At 32.9% G+C, this 16,664-nt stretch overlaps 1 protein-coding gene across 2 annotated transcripts in view; it reads left to right on the plus strand.

Moving 5' to 3' along the window:
- Positions 1 to 16,664, plus strand: part of NDUFAF2 (NADH:ubiquinone oxidoreductase complex assembly factor 2) — a 153,577-nt gene that overhangs the window by 35,733 nt on the left and 101,180 nt on the right. The gene's annotated exons all lie outside the window — the stretch shown is intronic.

Here is a 16,664-nt window from a genome sequence, read left to right on the forward strand (position 1 = left end):
TTCTTCGTTTCTTTTTAAGTTTCTTGTTCATTACCTATTGAGATCACACTGAAGTAAAAAACAGCTCTCATAAGCAAGGTTAACTTTTAGGACATTTTCTGACTTTGTTCGGAAAGAGACATGCTTAGGTCTGAGCTCCTATTAATTCTGAAAGTGTGTACTACTAATGGTAGAATTTTTTTTAATTGAGTAACTGAACCAGTATATATTTACCTGATATACTATTTTTAATTATATTTAAAATATTACTAAATATAATACCCAATATCTTGAAATATAGGAGAGTCATGGAAACAAATAGATTGTTTAAATATTTCTTGGCCTTCTCCAGTATTCAAAAATCTTTCCACATTACTGCCCAGAAAATTCTACTTCAGAATAGCAGTCATGCTGTAAATTTCCAAGCTTCTGTTTAAAGGATGATTTAAAATCTGAAGGGAAGATGTTAAACAACAACAATAATTATGAATTATATTTTAATAATTAAATGGATCGCTAATAGGATTTTTTAATGATTCATACAGGAGTAAAAATAATTCACTTTTTAGAAAATGACAAAAGGCAGCAGAGGTAGGGAGTGGGATGCTATCTAAGTTGGAGATGCAAAAGGCTGAAATTACATAACTTTATATTGGGGGAAATAGGACTAATTTCAATGAAATACTGTTGGCTGATTGCTGTGGTTGCATGTGTATTGAAATTATAATAATGACATTTCTGGTAGGTGGCAACCAAGTAGCTTAAAATCTGGTAGCAAATACCTATGAAGTAGGAAAACTATGGATTAACTGTCAGGAGGGAATTTGAAGCTTTGTTCTTTTCTGACTCATTTTACATTCTACTGCAGTAATATATTCTATCTTGAAGTGGTGTATTTCTTAAGGTGGAGATAAATGCTTGAGCAGTTACCATGGTTTCCCCTGCTGTCATGGTAGGAGTCTCTGGGACAGTTCTCTTCCCAGAGCTGGAGGATTCCAGATAAAATGCTACTTTGGTTTTTAATCATCTAAATGTCACCTAAAGTGACTGAAGCTTATAGTTTTAGATAGGAACCCGATTTGTGAATCTAGATTATAATAAAGTAGTCTTGAGTTTAGGGGCCAGCGCTATGTTGGAAAGGTAAAGAGTAACATTGACTCTTAAGTGTATGTTTTTTAAGGGATTGGTAGGTTGCTATGCCTGGGTATCCTGTACCTCTCACTGCACCTCTGATGTATCTGGAATGTCTAGCCCCTGAGTACCTAGCCACTCTTGAGAACTGTCAGCACTATCCCAAAGAAAGTACTTAACTTTCTCCTCTTTATCACTCTTTTGTAGCTTAGGGGCTCAACATTTGCCTCAGATCATAAATATCTTCTTTCCTCTATTTCTAGTTTTCCTTTTTTGACTCCTTCTCTAATGAGTTAAGCATGAGACAGCCTACAATAAATTGTAGGTTCCATAAGAATTGACTATGTCCTAATGAAATTGTTTTGGAATAGCACAAATTCATATTAATGGTATGTTAACAGTTGTATAAGAGCAAAATAAAAACCTCATACTCAGAGAGTTAAGCAAGGAAGTCCTTTCTGTATGAAAGTAGTTTAAATTAAAAATCTTTGTAGAAATTTTGAACTAAAATGTAATCAAATAGATCATTGATTTGGGTTTTGTTTGGGCATACTGATAATTTGTTGTAAGTTGACTTCTGCTAATTCAGATAACTACAGATTTTTTGGACTAAAATAGATGTGTGATTTTATGTGAAATTTCACGAATAGTATTCACAGGTGTTTCTGAGGTATACTGGAGCCAGCTTGCACTTAAGAGAACTGACTGTTAACTTTTCAGGAATTTTGTGTGCTGGTTTTCAACACAGACATTATTAAAAATGGAATCATGTAAGTGTATAATTAAGTTATATTAAAAACAAAGATAATAAATACTTAAAATTAACAGCTTTATAATTAATTGACTACCTTTTACTATTATCTATGATCTTGAGGTTATTTGTGCCTATTGTGTCTTAATGGTAAAAATACTATATAATGGTGGGGTACTATACATCTCTTAAAACTCTGTATTCAGTGACATCATGTTAGTAGCTTGAACTTGGCCATGGTGGAGTATTTATACCACAGAAATTGGCACATGCTGCAAATCAGGGCTTGATATATTGTTTTGTTGGTTTTCTCCACTTAAAGTAATAGAAGTAATGTAAATAAATGCATAGTGTGCCTATAGTTGTTATATTGTGAATTGCATAAAAATTGAGGAAATATTCTTTCAATATATTTTTTTAAAAACCCTACAATCCAATCAACATTGATGGAATTATACCCAGAGAGCTGGTTGTTAAATATTTGCCAGCACACCACTGGTTTAAATTCATCAAGTTTGTTAATTTTTTAATTGATAAATTAGGATTTAACAGAAATGCTTTAAATTTAAGCTGCACAAATGGCATAAAATATATTTTTATTCATCCAATATCAGTTACTACTCAGAACATAAGATGTATTTGTGCATTTATGACAAAAAGCTAGCCTGTAGTTTTCTGAAATTTTAATATCCTCAACAATTTCTGTATTAGAAGTTCCGTGAGTGAATGAGCAAAGTAACAGAAACTTTAAAAATGATGACAACAAAAACATGAGTCGTATCCTGGCGATTCTGATTCCATAGGTTTATGGATGGCCTAAGCACCTGCATTTTACAAACCTCCCCTAGTTGTACCAGTCATCACTAAGGCTTAGGAATCACTGTATGACATAATTTCCAATGCCTTTTTGCATGCTTGATGACCTCTACTTGAAACAAGTAAAATTTAAAAAGGTAGAAGGAAGTTCAGCAAACTTTGTGCTGTTCATCTCTTGAGTTTAATGACACTGTTGCATATTTCATATTGGTACTACTAGAATACCATGAGCAGAATACTGTGAAGATCTTTTTAGTTTATCACAGAGTAAGTTTTATCCAAATAAAGTGTCCATACACACAAAAAGAGTCTGAAGATTTGTTTTCTTGTCCTGATTCTGTCATTTTGGGATTCTGTTACCTTGAATGTGTAATTCTCATTCTCTTTAAAACCCTCCATTTCCTCATCTATAAGGAGATTATACATACTAGGTAATCTTTAAGAGAAAAAAGATGATTGATCAAAATATTACCTTTCATTCATAGGGATTTATTTTTCAGTGTTGGTTCTGAGTCCACTGAATTTCTTAACCCACAAAGAAAATTAGAGTAATTACAATTTATCACTTCTTTCTTTCTCTGTATGATGTGGGTAATAATAGTATGAATCACCATAGTGTTATTTTGGAGTTTTGGTAAGTACATTTGTTAGCATTTAAAGAAATTTCTGGCACAAAGTATGTGCTATGTAACTATTAGCTGCTATTCTATCTTCCTCCTCTTTTCCTTCTCTTCCCCTTTCCCCTTACTTGTCCTGCCTCTGCTTCTTCCCCTGCTCTATCTTACTCTTCATTTTCTGTTCCTTTCTTTTTCCTGGAGGGTTGATGGTGAGGGATACCAGTTCATCCTAAACTACCACCCTTTTCCTTCTTTGCAAGTAGAGTATTAAGAAATATTCTTTAAAAGTGCAGTGTACTTCAAGAAGTTTGTAACAGATTAAGGAGAACTTTAAAATATCTTTGAAAGACTTCTTTTTCCACAATAAGACAGACGAAAACCTGAAAATCTCTTCCACTACGAAATATTTAGTAGGGCTAAATAAAATATAACTTTTAAAAAATGTCCAGCTGAGATACACATATATGTATTTTTTAAATAAGTGATTTTTACATAGACTGTCATAAATGAGATTAGCTTTATTTTTCCTTTCTTGTACTGGCCTCCTATAGTTTTGGTATCGTGTTATGCTAGCCTCTTAAAAAGAACTGAAGTGTTTTTCCTCTTTCTCTCTTCCTTAGAACAGATTGTATGAGAAAGGGTTACTTGTTCCTGTGTGTCCTGGAAAGTATACCTGTTAGACTTTCTGAGCTCATTGGTGTTTTTTACAAGCAGATTTTTGACAATGAATTTAATTTCTTTAGTAGTTGCAGGTTTTATTTAGTTTTTCCAATTCTTTTTTGATCCATTCTTATAATTTATGTATTTTGGAAAATTGTTCAGTTTAAGTTTTCAAAGTTTTTGGCATGAAATTGTTTATAATATTTTCTTATATTTTTACACGTATTTGTATGTATTTAAAATTGTTTATTTATACCACCCCTCTTAAAACTTGACTAATTAATACAAAATTTGTCTATAATTTTTTGGAGACCCAGCTTTCAATTTTGTAGTTTCTTATTGCTTATTTATTTTGTATTTCATTAAACATTAGTTCTCTTCTTGTTATGTCATTTATTACCTTCTTTTTGTTTTTCCCTCCTGCTGGTGTTATTTTTATAATTTCTTAAATTAAATTTTAGATCATCAATTTTTAGCTTTTTTGTTTTTTGATATAAACATTTAAGGCTATACATTTTTCTAAAAATAATGATTTGGATACATCTCTCAATACTTGGTGCATTATACTGTGCTTGTCTGATAGTTTTAACTGTTTTATGATTTTCATTGTGAGTTCTTCTTTGACCCATTAATTTTTTTGAAGTTCTCAAATGTATTAGGACACTTAGTTTGGTGCTCTTTCTATTGCTGATACCTCATTTCTAACTTTTTGGCACAGTGTTAATTTCCTATTGCTGCTGTAACAAATTACTACAACTTCGGTGGCTTTAAAACAATACGGATTTATTTTCTTACAGTTCTGAAGGTCAGAAGTCCAAAATCAGTCTCTCTGGAATAAGATCAAGATGTTAGCAGGACAGTGTTCCTTCTGGTGGCTCTAGGGAAGAATCTGTTTTCTTGCTTTTTTTGGTGTTTAGTAATCATCTGCATTTCTTGGCCTGTGACTCCTTCCTCCATCTTAATATCTCTCTCTGATCCTTACACCTCTGCTTCTGTCCTCATATCTTCTTCTCTTACTCTGACCCTCCTACATCCTTATCACCCTTGTGATTACATTGAATCTTCCAGGTAATCTAGGATAATCTCCCCATCTCAAAGCTCTTAATTTAGTCACGCCCACAAGTCCTTTTTGCCATATAAGGTAACAGATTCCAGAGGTTAGTACATGGACGTCTACCCTGGGAGCATTGTTCTGCTTATCACAGGCACTGTGTTTAGAGTATGTTCATGTGACATATTCTCTTTGGCATTTGCTGAGACTGTCTTTGTAGCCTAGTGCATCATTAAATTTTATTAAGATTCCATATGTGCTTAAAAAGAACCTAGTTGTGGATATGTAGTTTTCTACAAGAGCGTATTTACAAGATCAAGCTTGTTATATATGTGTCCAAATTTTCTGAAGCTTTACTGATTTTTATTTCTTTAGTGGATTATGGGAGAAGTATGTTAAGATTTCCCAATTTTTTTCAATATTAGCACAGTCAGCTTATAGTCTATCAATTTTTGCTTTATGTATCTTGAGACAATGTTGGCAGGTATGTTTACTTCAGGGTTGTTTTACATTCCAGTAAATTTTCCCTTTTATCATTAAGTAATGGCCCTTTCAAAATCCATTAATGCTTTTGTCTATGTTAATTCTGCCTATACTGGCTTTATTTTGGATAATATTTATCTGGTATATCTTTTCTTTATCCTTTTTCCCCCTTTTTTCTATGTTTTAATGTTTTAGGTAAATATCTTTTAAACAACATATGAATAGTTTTAGATGTTCTGAGATTTTTTTCAGTCTTTTAATATGTGAATGCAACCTAGTCATTATTTTATATTTTATGATAAATTTGGACTTCTTATTCATTTGTTCTCTTAATCATGCTTTTACTTTCTTATATCTTTACCAACTCTCTCTGATAGACATATTTTTCCAAGTTACTTCCCCTCCCTAATCTTTCCCCTTTTACTGTTTTGGATGTTGTACATTCTGTTTCTCTTCCTCAGTGTACTATTAGGTGTGTAACATGCATGTTTGACTTAACGGAGTCTGAAGTTAATATGTCTTTTGAGCTTCTTCAAAATAAAATAAAGACCTTGTAATTTCACTTTGAATACCATCCTCTTTTGCACCTTCCTTGTATTCTCTAGCATTTTGTTTCCCTTAGTTTTTAAATGCCCTCCATATTAAACAGGGTTATCCAGAGAAACAGAACCAACAGGAGAGAGATTTATTTTAAGGAATTGGTTCATATAGTTGTGAATGCTCAGTAAATCCAAAATCTGCAGAGGCCAGCAAGCTGGAGACCCAGGGATAAGTTACAGTTCAAATCCAAAGGCAGTCTGTTGGCAGAATTTCTTCTTGCTTTTGGGTGGAGTCAGTCTTTATTATGTCTTCAACTCGTTGGATGAGGTTCACTCATATTTTGGAAAATAATCTGCTTTGCTCAAATTCTACCAATTTAAATGTTAACCTCATCCAAAAATGTACCTTCACCAAAATATTGAGAATGACCAAATACCTGGACACCATGGCTAGTCACATTGACACATTAAAATTAACCATCACACTCTCCAGATTACTCAGTTTCATTAGTACTCTTGTTATGATTCTGTGCTTTATGCTGTACACCAGAAATTGACACAACATTGTAAATTGACTATACTTCAATTAAAAAAAAAGATTCTCTGCCTATTTAGCTTTACCAAAATGTTTGCCAGTATCTGTTCACATAGTTTATTCTTGCATTTCACTTTCCTTTCTTGTTCAGTTATCTTTCTTTAATGGTTCTTTCCTGTGAGTCCATGGAAAATAAAGTCTCAATTTTCATTTTTCTGAAAATGTCTTCATTTTGACCTCAAACTGGAGTGATGGTCTAGCTGGGTTAAGAATTCTTGGTTAGCATGTCTAACCCCGCCCCTTTTTTCTGATTGTTCTTAAGATCCTTTCTTTGTCTTTGATGTTCTATGTTTTCATTATAGTTTATTGAGGTATGGATTTCTTATTACTTCTGATTTTGTCATTCCTGGATGTTGGAAGGGGCTTATATGGCTCATTAGTTTTGGAAACTGTCAGCTATTATCTTTTTAATATTGCATCCTTCTCCCCCTTTTTTCCAGCATTTCATTCTGAAATGACTATTAGAGATATGGTTTGTCTTCTATCCTCTGTATCCCTTAAGGTTTTATTTTTTTAATCAATGATTGTTTATTCATTATGTTTCTCTTTGGTTCTTTTAAAAATATTTTAGTTCTTTTTCCATATGACCAGTTTTTTCATTGTTTTTTCTCTTCTTTTTAAAATCTGTAAACATTCTTACTGTTTTAGACATCTTCACATTATTCTGTTTGTAGTTTTTGGAGGCTTTTTTGTTTCTTTATTTCACCAGCAAAAACTCTCACCTCATGGTGGCTTCTTCAAGTTGTAATTTTTTATTATGAGCTCATCTTTAGTAAGGATTATTTCTCCTGTGGATATCTAGTGTAGTATAGGAGTATCCCTGTGGGGTTCTTTACACTTATGTCTTCTGGACCCTTAAAGATTTCAGAGATCTAGCTAGATTTTATGTTATTTTTAAATTTATAATATTCACTCTATGCAGTTGTATAAATTTGAAATGCTCACAGACATGTGATACTCCTCTGGAGTTTTTGATTTCTTACTGGTAACTTTTTCCCTCTTCATCCAAGGCCTCAAAGTAATGACTGGCTTCTTTACTCCTTCTCAAAGTTCATGAGGCAGAGTTTTTTTTTATACTTTTTCATGAGTAGCACAGCTCTTTGGTGCTGTTTTATGCAGATGTCACAGAAACTTAGGTCTCCTCTCCTTCTCACCACCTCACTTCACAGGAGATTTTCAAACTATATATCCAGGCCCTCAGCCCTTAGGACCTAGAGCTGAATCTGAAACCATCTCATCTCAACCTTAGAGCTCTGGCTTTGATGTCTGTTTTCAGTACTTGAGGAACTTCTCTTTCTTTAATTTTTTAATTGTTAGCAATGTATTATTTTTCAAATATTTTATCCATCACTTATATATGTTTGTAGCAGGAAGGAAGCCCCCACGTATCAGCTTGGACTACCATGTTATAAGAATTGTCTGTATTTTTTTTTTAATGTGAAGAAATTTGATTGAATCCTAATGTTTTCATGCTTTAAGAATGTTGATTGATTTTCTATATTAATATATTTTAAATGTATTTTAAAATTATTATAACTTTTTTTCTTCTAGTGGTGTTTTTTAAAATTTTTTCTGTAAGTGTCTATACATAAATATTCAATAAATGTTTTCTAAGAGAAAATAAGTTGATATGTAGTTTGTACCAAATAGTGTTCCTGATGATTTTAATTAGATTATTAATTGGCTTTGAGACTCTTGAATATTAGAGTTAGACCTAAAGACCCTGTCAAACTATAAAATGGTGATGATAATAACAGCTTCAAATACATAAAAGCCACTTAATTCTCATGCTAATCTTATCGTTATTTAGAATTATTACCACTATTTTGCTGATGAGGTAATTGAGACATAGAGAAAGTAACTTGACTGAAATCACATGGCCAGCAGGTAGCAGAGCTGAATTTGAACTGAATCTGTCTCCAGAGGTCTGTATTCTTAATCATTATACTTTAACTTTTATATCCCTTTGAGAAAAACCATTCATTATTGTTATACCCCTGTTTAAAATCCTTCAGGAGACCCCCACTGCCTTCTGCATAATGTTTAAATAAATACTTTAACATGACATTCATAGCTTTTCATGACCTTATTCTACCCTACCCTGTTTTACCACTTCATATATTAGCCCTGCTCTCTACCTCCAATTACTAACAGTTTTCCAAAGGCACCATGCTATTTCATGCTTCCATGTTTGTTTGTTTGTTTGTTTTTATTATATTCTGCCCTCTGGCTGGAATGTGTCTTACTTCTGTTTCTCTCCTGGCTGACTCCCATATGTCCTTAGACACTATGAATGTTTCTGAAAGCTTCCATAACCGCTCATGAGATAGTTGTCTCTCTCAGTGCTCTCCTGAATTTTCCTCTCTTCATGTACCAGTTTATAACACTTATTTCAGTATGTTTTAATAATAATCTTCTTCTCTTTCAACTAGACTAACCTCCTGAGGTAAAGGACTGTTCTGCATATCTCTGTGTCCCTATGGCCTGGTGAAAATTACCTGGCACATAGGAGATATTCAGTAAATGTTGAAAGAATGAATGATTGTCATTTCATTACTTGTTTTACAGACCACACATAAAGTTTGCTTACTGCAGTGTCTTGTTGAATTTTTAAATAGGGTTGTGAATTATTTTGTTAATGACATTAATGAAAAGATGTCTGAAAGAACAAGACATTGCTCTCTCAGAATGCGAGGCACTAATGAGTTGCTTAAGGTATCTTTTTTAAACATAATATTTTTGTTTATTTAGTTGTAAAATAATATAGGCTCCTCGTTATTTAAAAGCAATTGTAATTAGCTAGTCAGTTTAAAATGATTCTTTGGTGAAAAAAATTAAACTCAATTGGTAGTATATATCAAGAAGAATGCCTAGTCTAGCTATTACAATTCTTTGTTTTAATATTTAATGAAAATATTTAATGAAAATATATCTCATTAAACTTGAAGTTACTAGTAATTATTTTATAACTACATTTCATTTATGTACTATCTTGTCATTGTATATAGATATATTTTATCAAAGCTTATAGCATTATTTACCACCAAATACAGTGGAAAGAAAGAAAAAGACAACCATGCAGAACAAGTAAATCTCCTGAGGAAAAAAACCTTTTCAAACATATAAAATATATTAATGGTTTTTATATCCTCATTTTCCTATAATTGTATAGGAAATTTAATTGTTTAATTTGGGAGGAAATATTTTGTTTTCATGGCTTTTAAAAAATATTTAACTCTAACTAGCTTGAAGGACTAAGAAGAGAAAATTAGTTATTTCAGCCTGATAGGCAGTGTATCTGGGCTAGCACTATTTTGCTGCAGCTGAAATTCAAACATGAGGAAATTGCAGAAATTTACAATTCAATGTGTGTTTCATCAGGGAGAAATCCACAGATTGTTTTGACACTCAGTTAGAAATTCAGCATGAAGATGGACGTCTCATGAAATTTGCAGCTGCTGATTGAATTTATATTTCCATAAAGGCCATCAACAGTAGCAGCCTGCAGGGAAAGGGAGAGGGGAGAAATGACAAAAATTGTGAGGCTAGCATTTTCCCTCGGTGTTATAGTGGCAAATTACTGGTAATAAGGGTTTACACTGACCAGGATTAAAGAAAAATATGGACAGCCAGAAGGAAAGGACTTCTCAGTTTAATTGATTTTAACTAAATATGTCTACATTTGATATCTAAATGTATGTTTAGTCATATGTAGAAAATGTAATGTGTACCTGAAAGTCAGTGTATTCATCTTTACTATTTAAACAGGAAAAATAAGGTAGTTCTTGAAGTTATAGAAGGTTTTATTGTGTAGGTTATTTTCATAGAGCCTTTCAAGATAAAAGATGAGTATTGTAGGAACAGAGGACAAGCTTGTTCTTTATGGGATTAAAAAATCATTTCATGTTCTTACAAGTAACATACAATTCACTTTTTGAGAATACCATCTCATTATTTTAAATATTAAAAAAATTTTTGAACAGACAGCCAAGTAACAATCACAGATAACAAGTTGCCTTTTCAAGGAAATTATTTCATTCTCATTTTAAAGTGTTATTTTTTTAAAGCAAAATTGACAAAAAGTTATTTCTTTTGTTTAATGCTTATCTGGTGGAGATTTCATATTGTACAAGATTTTTAAATATTCATGGTTTGTAGGTGAACTAAGACTTAAGAATGTGTTCATTGTTCCTGCAGAGTTCTTTGTCTCTGTGGACAGTGTGTGCTTTAACTACAGCAGGATGCCCTCAGATGGCTTTATTTGAAAATTAGTATTTGTGTAACTGTAGGTGAAAATAGTATCCTTACTATGAAAACAATTACATTTTGTTTAAAATTATATAATCTAAACATAAAGGTGAGACTATCCCCCAGAAAATATATGTATAATTATTAGCCTTTATTTTTTACATACTAGATTATTTAAGAGTATAATATAAAAACGGATTGCATTAGTTTTGTTATATTTAATTATATTTGAGAACATCTAATATATTTATATTGTAAATCTTTAATTTGAGGAGAACAGTATACATTTCTGATATTTGTGTTTAGAATATACCCATGAACATTTTTCAGAATTTGCTTTATGTGTTAAAAAAGTATCTTCAGATTAGATAACAAAAGTGTGCTTATTCTGCTAGGAATTTATGAAGGCTTGCCTTTTTTTTTGACATTACTAGCTACTGTTTTACTCTCTCTGTGTTAATAACAGAATCTGCCATTTAAATGTATTTTTACTTCTTGTGCATTAGTTTACATACCAAAGCAATACTATTTTATGAGAAGAGTACCACTGTGTCTAGCATATAGAGTTTACAAGTATTTGGAAAAAACTACTTTCTCATTTGTGCTTTTTCTTCCTAGTATTACTCAGGTGTATACACTTGGAGTCATCCATTCAACCTAGACTTCCCCCTATTTCTTACTTTCTCTTCCTCCTTGCCTACCCATTTGAGAATTTACAGTATTCAGTATTCCAAAACATATGAGCTTAACTGATTTAATTGATTATTAAAAGTCACCTTTTTCTTTGTTTTAAGTTGCTATCAATTACATCGTCCAATCAAATTAATATCTTTGCTCTTTTAACTTCTGCTTATGTGTAATTTTAGTTTTTATACATGAGATAAAATTTATTCTTTCTTTCTTTATTCAACAACCATATTGACTAATATCTATGTCACAGAGACTATTTTAGGTGTTGGGAACACAATAGTAAACAACACAAAACCCCCTTTTCCACCTTCATCGAGTTTACACTTTAGTGGGAGAGAGACAGTAAATAAATGCATATGTAATATAATGTCATGCAAGAATATGAAAAGCTATAAAGCAAGATTAAGGGACTAGCATGTGACAGAATGAGGGTGTGGTGACTATTTAGACAGGAAATTCCAAAAGGATCTTTCTGAGGATGTGCCATTTGGAAAGAGACCTGAGTAGAGAAGACACCTGAGGGAGAGTGTAATATTTTGGAATTCTACATACTTTCCCTTTACTTTATGTAGCATGAACATTCCCCCCCGATTTTGCTGTATGAGTGTTTGTTTTTCCCTCATTACCATCCTTCAGTCACACTCAACATTAGTAGTCTAGAGTTATGCTTCTGGAGTTCCCTCAGTATATTTATTTACAAATACGTACAAGTAAGTTTTTTTGGAGAGGGTATTTTTTTTTTTTTAATAAAAGTGGAATCATTATATTTACCTTTTCCTGGAACTTGTGTTTCTTACTCAACAGTAAATCATGGTCATTACTTAGGTCAGAAGGTACAGAACAAAAGCAATTCTTTTTGAAATTTATATTTTCGTAATATGGATATACTGCAGCTTATTTAACCTTTGATTAATACATTGATGGACAATTGAGTTGCTCGCAGTTTTTTTAACTACTACTGAAAATGCTCCAGTAAACATCCTGTACAGTTATCCTTTCCTAGACACACTTTTACATCTGTAAGATAAATTCCCAAAGGTGACATTGCAGTAGCAAAGAATATATCCAATTTTTATTAATAAATATTACCAGAGTACTCTCCAAAAAATCTTAGCAATTCACATTTCTCACAGCAATGTGGGTGAATATCCCTTTTCTCCACAGCATTACTAGCACTGAGTAATTTTGTACTGTTTTGTGTATTACCTCTGTTTTTAACCTGTCAATCATCTGTCTCCCTAATGCTCAGCTTGTGTGTACCCCAAGTGTGCACTGTGGAACAATGAAACAGTGTGCCCTTGTAGAACTGTACAGATCACTTTTTAGCAATCTTATCATGTTGGGGTCTAATAAATGTTTAAGTATATGTCTTCATCCACTGCGACCCTCAACACTTCGGTAACACAAGGCCTGGCACACTGTAGGAGTGCAGTCTGGGTGAATACTTGCTTTCAAAACCAAATGTATGAGATACTTGGTTGCCAAGCCTATTGAATTATCTTTGCCACTGGTTTCTCTTTGTCAATGTAGGTAAGAGTTCATTACATTTAAAAGTTGTTACCTGAGAGGTCAAACATACTCTTTCCTTGACACTATTTTTATTGGGGATTTAAGCACACATTTTTCCTATGTTGCGTATTGCTGTGATCAAGACAGTGTTTGTCAGATTGTTGCTGGCTACTATGCATTTTTTTCTGGCTCTGAAATCACATACATACATGTTCTAGGCCTATCCTCTGAAATTTTGGAAGTAGTATTGTTGACACTTTACTGGGCAAGTGTCTTCACCCCAGTATGTGATGTGCACCAGTGAACAGAGGCCAGGCAAGGCAGAAAGCTGTTTGTCATTTGCCAAGCTGTTTGTTACTAGATAAAAGTGTACTCCCGTTTTCACATTTAAAGTATAAACAAAGTACATCTCTAGTCTCAGCCAGTCTCTTCATTTAAGAACCTTAATGTTGAAATGCCCCTTTGCTCTCAGCTAGCCCTGTCTTCTTTTCACAGCCTCCTGTTCCAGAAGGTTACGTTTCTAGTATATTTTGGCTTCTGCCTTGATTTATTCTTTATGGGAACTGGGAACTATGGCTATCCAGCAAGAGCTGAGTGACCCTAGAAGTAGTCTGCATTAGCAGCTGGTCTCTAGAGGAAAGGGAAAATGAAATCCTGGCAAAGTTCAGACTGACGGAGATCATGCCTTTGAATGGTGGGTCTCAAAGATTACTCACTCTTCACAAGTGTAAAGAGCCAGATGGTGCTTGAAGTTTTAACATAGGGTAAGCATGAAGGTCTCTGGTTCTGTATAGTAGTAAGGTGTTTATAGTGGTCTTAGCGGGTATGCTGTGCTGTCTTTGATAGGTAGTTAGGGAAGCATATTGCTTCACCCAAGAAACTTCTGACAAATAGAGTTTTGAAAACATAAGCAGAATGGCATGACAAATATGGAACTTTATGAACTCTTCAAACTAGATCTGGAATTGCCTTATACAGAGTAGCCAATTTTGTTTTGCCTTCCTATTCCCTGTTTTCCTGTTCCTATCTTACTTATTCTTACCATTTCAATGTGATCAGAGTATATACTACTCTTCTGCTGTTTGTTAGAGATTCATGGTGTGGTTCAGAAACTGAGACTTGGAATAAAACTCTTCCAAGCTCTGTTGTCACCAACAGACCTCAGCTTTTAGATCCTTTATTGAATTTTATGATTTAATTTGACCACTCTTCTTTCGAGGTATCAACTTCTTAATTTAGATTTTTTTATGTATAAAATTGTTGATTATGTTTTTCAGTTAGTTTTTTGTCTTAACCATTTTCTTTCTTAGCATTTTTAAAATGTGAAGTGTTTTTAATTTATTTTATTAAAATCCCAATAAATCTAAATTCAAAAGTAAGAGATATTATATGATATTTAGTTTAACAAGTATTTTCTTCTGTTTTCCTCTTCCTTCCTCTCTTTCTTTCTTTCTTTTTTTTTTTAATACTTGAAAGCATATTGGAGATTACTTCTAATTCCCCAGAAAACTGATGAGGTCTCTTACAGCAAAAGGCCAAGCAATTTATATAATATAACCTTTTTATTTTAAAACATTAAGATTTTCCCTGAACCTGCTTCTACCAAACACCCGTTTCTTCTTTAGTTCTGTTATCCTTTCCCTAACATTCCTTTACCTCCTTAGCTCCTTTCCCTGGCTGCCCTACAATATCACCATCATCTCCTCTGGTGAGTTCCTTGACTGCTCTTTTAAACTTAGTTTTGTTTAGACCCCTTTGTAGTATCCGTCATACTTATCAACTACTTCAACTCATGTGAGAGCTGTGGTTATGGGTGATCAGTTCTTTACTTCTCAGCAACCATCAGATAACCATAATGTTTTCACATAGATAACTTCTAAGAAATTGGGTTTATGTAGGGTTTTTTTGAACCTTAATTATTATATGAAGACAGTAATATAGATTTTTTACGCCATCTATCTATGCCAATATCTAATTAAGTTATTATAGTACAATGGAAAATATTAAGGTTATCCTTTCAAGTAGGGGCTTTATTATATACTATCCCTCATGATATAAATCTGTTTTTTCTATTCCATGCGATACCAATTTTGTGATATAGATTTAATTTTTATCATAAAATTGTTTACATTGTCATTTAATGGTACCTACAATTAGTAAACCTAGAACTACTTAGCCCACTTCTTGTGTGATAAGTATTGAACATTCTCTTGTATATAAAATAATTTATTTCAGTATTTGTCCAACAGAAATTCATGCTATTCTGGCTATGATAATCTTAAACTCTCCTTAGAATTATTTCTTTCTTGGAAAATGTTTTGGTTCACATGTATTTTTAAAACTTAGTGTAGGGATAAACCAAAGCTATACTAAGAAGACCACTTAGAAGGACTTAAAGCTTCTCACAAAAAAAGGAATAGGGAGAGGTTTGACAAACAAAAGGAGTGAGCACTTTTATATTTAACTCTATAGGAAAAACTATATATAAATAAATACGTGCACATGCACACACACACGCCCTCCTGTTCCATATGATAAATCAGTGGCTGAGGTTCTCATTTGTTTTGTCAGGAGAGTGAGGCATCTATTATTCATGGCCTAATTCTGATCATTAAGGAGAAAATTGACCAATAAAGTAGAAACTTGAGAGAAATCAGTATATATTTTAGAGTTTATGATCGCTAAGGAAAACAGTGCTATAGAGATTTAGATGTATATTCTAAGTCATACATTAGAAGAGGCGGCTTCAGAAAGCTCTGCAGGAAAAATAGATGTTTGTTTCAAGAGGAATGGAAAGATCTTAAGAAAATTACTGACAATATATCTGTTACCAATCCTGATGAAGAGATAGAGATGGAAAGCACTAGTGTTTTAAAAGGGCAAAGGCACAAAAATGTGTATAACTATAGCCACAAGAAATGTGGATGGCAGTAAGATAGGGGGCCTGATGTGTTCCCACATAATCAGCAAAATTCAACAAAGTGGCGTGTTCAAACTATGAAAGGAACACAGAGCCAAGGACAGTTGCTCAAGTCAGTAAAACATAATACTAGAAAGAATAAATCTGAAAGAGGTGAGATTTTTAAAACTCAAATGATACAAAATGGCTGTCTTCTTTTATGTATGAATATATATATGTGTATACATTTGGTTTTTCTTAGATGGGTAGATATATGTTGGTAACAAATATGTTCTTCTTTGATAATATTTCATAGTTTAAATATGAGTATTAAGTAGCCACAAAAGGCTATAAACATTTGGAGCTTAAAAATTTCAAAAGCTTAGCCCATTACTTGAGAAAATAGTATATTTTTAATAGACAAAAGAGAACAAGAACAGCTCTGTTCCCTTATTTTTCCTTATTTTTCAAGAATTGCTTTTAAACTGAAAACATAAAATGTACATAGGCAAGAGGAAACATGAAGAGAATACCCAGAAAATCTAGAAATGTTCCAAACTTCCAGAAACACTAGTCTTTATACCTTCTGTTTTCAACTGCAGAACAGCCCCTTCTCTCCTTTTTTCTCTCCACTGTGATGTCAAGAACAAGATATGGGCCTGCTCCAGGGGTCTCAGCCTGGAGGTAGAACTCCTC

The sequence above is a fragment of the Camelus bactrianus genome, chromosome 3 (assembly GCF_048773025.1).
Source record: "Camelus bactrianus isolate YW-2024 breed Bactrian camel chromosome 3, ASM4877302v1, whole genome shotgun sequence".
Lineage (NCBI taxonomy): Eukaryota > Metazoa > Chordata > Mammalia > Artiodactyla > Camelidae > Camelus > Camelus bactrianus.